The following is a 5446-nucleotide window of genomic DNA, read 5'->3' on the forward strand; positions in this document are numbered from 1 at the left end:
TTACATTTTTGTACATTGTACATGAAATTGATATTTCATCTGCCAATTTGTCATTCAGTCATTTTCTTTTACCAGGTTATTGAACTTCTTCATAGTCATCTTTCGTTTCTGTTATCTCAAACTGCTTGTAACTATATATCCATGGGAGGATCCTCCTCTTATCTCAGGGCAACTTAGACTTTTCTCCTGGTCTAACAATGCAATGCAGATTTTTTTCTTTAACCTCTTTGACTGGCACTTCATTTTGAGTGTGATCTTCCCTCGTACTCCTCTTGAAGTAAAGTCCCAGTATGACAACATTCTTGAGGTCACCTGTAGTACCAAATGCTTACTGATACTTTCTGTTGTCCCCTTACATCCTTTACAAATCTTTTACTGTACCTCAATCACCTATTTTCTCAGTGGTTTCTTAAAACCTCCCTTTTTTGGGAAATGATGTATTATTAGATTTTGGTTATTCCTTTTGCAGGTTGTTCCACAAAAAACTTTTTTAACTTACTTACTGTGCTTTTGTATTTATCCTGTCAGAATTCACATGCTTTTCTGTTTTCCTTCTTTGGATAGGGCTCCAACAACATCTTGAGAAATGCCTTCTTATTTTGTACAGCCTCCCTCACGTTTTTACTTTGCTAAGCCAGAATCAGGGAGATTTTTCTTTCTACAGAGGCTAAAACCCCTACTATTTGTTCTGTTTGTATTATGAATGAGGCCCAAAGAATACATTTCAACATTTGATTTAACTGTGTGGGGAGATACTGGAGCAGGCATAGTCCTGCCCTGATCATATACTGCGATAGTGGCTCCAGATGCAATGCTTGGGGTTCATATCACTGCATTTGCAGAAGCAAGGAATATTGGGTAATATTTTTGCAGAAAGATCTATACAGAAGAAAATTAGGTAATATTTATCAGCACTTAGCAAGAAATGAATTTCTGCATCCCCTATGAAGTGTAGCAATGGGCAGGCAACACCAACGCTTGTAAGAGCTCAGTAGTCAGTAGAGACTATGAGGTCAGCACAGAAGACTAAAGGCAAATACCCTCACCTCCTGGGGTGGCTCCAGGTACCCTTGACCAGCACAGCAATAAACTCTATTTTACTGGTATAATTTGATTTCTGGGCTCCTCTCTTTGGGAAAGAGGCGTATTCCAGTAAGGAGGTCAGAATTTGAGCAGGTAATAGCAGAGCACAGACAAAACTTCTGTCTTTGGTTGAAGTCTAATTCCATATAAGGCTCAGCCTTGACCTGGAGTGATACCAAAAGAGTCTTATCAACTGACTCCCCAGTTTGGATGATTGGCTGGTTTGGCATCTATTTGTTCTTTCCTGATAATGTAGTGCTGGATGCTTACCATGACTTCTTAAAACTCAAAGAGAAAAAGCTCAGCAATTTCCTCCGTTAACAGAATTAGCCTTTGAGCACTTTTAATTCCCAAGAGAAAGAATTTTATCCTCTGAGCAGACCCATTGATTTTAATAAGTCATATACCTTGCTGCCTGTTTTAGTCTCTGAGATTCAGATTTTGGGGGGTCTGACATTGTTTTTCATAATTGGGTGAGGAATCACTCTCGTATCAGGTTTATGCATTGATGTAAAAAGGCTTTTTGCTTGAGAACTCAAAAGGCTCAGACATTTGAACATAGCTATTTGATTGTTAGACTAGTTTTATAATGGTATTAGACATCTGATTATTAGACTAAATACTCCCAGAACTATTTTCTTGCACTGAAGCAAATTGCCATGTAAGAGTCCAGATACACTTTATGAAACCTCTAAACAAGGTGGACACATGCAAACTGACTTTAGAAATTAGCCCTGAGTTGGACTAACCCCTGGACTATATCCAGGAGTTGTTCAGGACGTTGCTTGCAAATCCTGGCCAAACCAATGCTGGGAATAGTCGTTCCTGGACATGTTCCAGCACTGGGAGGTCTTCCAGTGACCAGTGCAGCCAGGAGCCATCCCTCACACTGTCCAGCTTCTACTGTAGCTGGATGCAAGCTGCTTTTGGCATACCTACTGCCTTTGGAAAGTTAATGATTGTCTTTTGGTCAAAGACTTACCTGAGAAGGTTTTTACAGCAGATCAGAACAACAAGGCCAACTTCTTAATGAGGCTGAGTTCATGCTGGACACACATGTAAACTGTCTTTGTATTTCTCTCAGTATGAAGAAGTGGCCAGAGTTGAAATGCTCACAATCCGATGGAGTTATACGAGATTACACTAGTTTATACAACCTTTCACAATATCTTTCCTCTTGGGCAAAATTGCCAGAGCAAAGCAGTTTGGCTTTAATCCACCAAAACCTTGCCATGAGCTATGAACCAACCATTGGATCTCTGTAAGGAAGGAAATAGGAAAGTGTATCAAAGATATTATCGAGACACTCCAGAGACGGCATTATGGTCTTGTTAAATAGAAGCTAAACAAACTCATTTGTTTCCTGTTTTCTCCTGGAAAGGGATCATGTACTCAACTTTTTCAGGAAAAGTGTTACACTCATGAAAAACACGCCAGAAGTTCTACCCAGAGAACTGCAGGACTATCAACGTGCAAAACTCATGGCATGAGTCCTCTTGGACCACATTTCTGGGCACATTAAGGAGAAGAAGGTCACTGGGAACAGTTGGTATAACTTTACCAAGGGTAAATGCCTGTGAAAAGTGGGCTACCACTGGGACCTATCAGGTTTAACTTCTTTATCGATGACCTGGAGGAAGTGATAAGAGTGCATTGTCATCATGTTCGCAGGCAACACCAAATTGGGGTGAAGAGATGACATCCAGAGGGACCCAGACAGGCTGAAGGAATAGTCTGAAAGGAACCCTGAAATCCTCCACTATTCACTTGAATTTGCATTTCCCAGAAGAGGAAAAGGTAAAAATTATAACATTTTTAAAATAGCTTTTTCAAAAACAGTGTTTTGAAAAATAGTATTACGCATTTCTCAGAACTCTTGAGCATTACAGCAGCCCTTGTTAGTCTGTTACAAAACAGCTTCATTCAACATTTGACAGCTTCTTGAAGGATGTGAACACAATTGTTCCAATCTACTGCTTTTTATGAAAGGTTGGTAACATTTCTGAAGCTTTTGTCAGCCCGGTGTTTTTTCTAAGACCTCCTCCTAATGCTGCAAATGTTTATGCTAAACTGAGACAGATTTTTCAGACCACGTAGAGTGAATTTTCTGTCCTTCATTTATGACAAACTATTCATGAATTGCCTAATGATATTGACATCAATGGTGTGGAACACCACCTGCAACAGATCCCAGCAGACCACGCAACACCTGAGGACCAAGAGGTCTGGTGCTGGAAGGGGCTGTTTTGGACAACTGGAGAGGTCTCTGCCCACTCCTGACTGCTCCAGGGGGAGTCTCAGCCACTCATATTGCCACTACAGAACTGGAATAAACCACAGAACGGCATATTAAACAAAACCGAAATCATTGCTGACTTATCATAAACACCAGGCTGTAGACTGTGGCAGTTCACAAGCTGTTGAGATGCCTGCTCCCAGAAGAGGGTGGGGCTTTTTGAAGGGAAACACAAAAGTTTTCGTATGTCCTGAAGGAAGCTGGTCCCCAGGACCTGAGGGCAGCCGTGGGGCCAGCAGGACCAACCTGCCCAGCCAGCACCATCCACATCACCCAGCAAGGGAACACAGGCAGCCAGACCCTGAGAAAAGGGGAAGAGTGGCTGCATCAGCTGGTGCACACAGAGCCTTGATGAATTAATCCAGACTAGAGTTTAAAATGGATCAGTTAAAACTACTTCAGCCACTGTTTGGGTAGCTTGAAGGTACTGGTCAGATGACACTGTAAGATCACCATCAGGTCATCCAGAACCTTACCAAACATGCCATCACAACAAGGTGCAAATCCCTTCATCAAAATTAATCAGGCATGCTGACACACATTTTGTATCATAAGTATGTGTGGCACAGGAGGATGGAGCCGTGGAGAAGTTACGCAAGCTGGTAGCAAGCAGTCACTGTGGTGGCTGGAGGTACACAAGCAGAGCATATTTGATGAATAGGCCATTTAAAACCACACTGACATATGTAATCACTGTGCTCTTTTTAGGCTACATAAAGTAAGCAAATCAAATCCTTTAGTGAGTGGAAGATTTGAGACATGCCAGTCCTGTTCCCAAGGTACCAAAAAAGCTGGCAAGAACTGAGTCAGTGCTAGGTAGGTCGTTCCAGACACCAAATTCTGCAGCTGAGCTGCTGCCTCACGTATGCTTTGTCTTCAGTATGACTCACCTATCTAGATTTTTTATCCATAACCTCAAGGTTTTTAAATGGAAAATATATTATTAACATGCTCTTCTGGCAGAAATCACCAAGTAAGGGTGGGCAAGACTGAGCAGCGTGGACTGAAAATCAAAGGCATCTACAATTTGCAATGTCTGTGAAGTGATTTGCTGTTGGTGAATCTGAGTACATACACTAGCAAAACAAAAAACCAACAAACCAAACCCAAAAAAAACCCCACCCAATTTTGGTTCAGAGAAAGCAGACTTAAAAATAGTTCTTCCGCTAACAGACTAACTGCTAAGGATCCTGCCTCACAGGTAAGAAGCCTAAGGGATTCAGGGATTCCTCACCATCCTGCTATCGTGCGTGTGTTGGGAGTAGGAAGTAGGGGGTAATTCAAATCACCCTTGCTACAAGCGTTTGAAAACAAGAAATAAAAAGAATCTCTTACATGAAGATTACATATCTGCATGACAGATATCATGTAAAACAAACTGGGAAGTGGCTAATGCTCAGCATGACCCAGAGCCACATCTAAAGCTGCTGGAAGTTAAAGCAAACTTTGTGGCTTAGACTCTCATATTTATATGACTGCAAAGTCTTTTGCAAACTCGACATTAGTGAATTTAGTAAATGCTTTGGATATGTCCTTTAATTTTAATTTTCTGACATTTCTGCACCTAATCCATGATATTGTCGCCTAAGATGAACCAAACAAAATCAACCCATAACTGGGCAGTGAGAAAGTTCAGAAATTTGGATCTGACATTTTCCTTGTCATGTCTTTGCTTACAAATACGCCAGACAGTTTGCAAATACATGCTAAGGACTGGTCTTCCTCAAAAGAGAACCCAGGCTGCTGCAGGGGTCATAAACGATGTATAAAGCCAGTCAGGTCCTGACAGAAATAAGTGGCCATGTTGTAAGCACTTCAGACATGGACTAGCCACACAATACTGCTGTTGTTTCCAGAACATACTGTTTATGAAAATGTGTTTATTTGTAGAGAGGTATTTCTGTGAGTGTATTCATGCAGTGTGACTACTGACTATTTTTGTCTTTTTGTATAATGAGTGTGCATATTGTGGCTATTAATGCTCAGTTCTAATATAACAGGAAGGAAGAGCTAGTTGCGTGATCAGTTCATGTGAAATCATCAGCATCTGCAAATTAGGAAATTTAA

This window comes from Falco rusticolus, chromosome 2 (genome assembly GCF_015220075.1).
Source record: "Falco rusticolus isolate bFalRus1 chromosome 2, bFalRus1.pri, whole genome shotgun sequence".
Taxonomy (NCBI): Eukaryota; Metazoa; Chordata; class Aves; order Falconiformes; family Falconidae; genus Falco; species Falco rusticolus.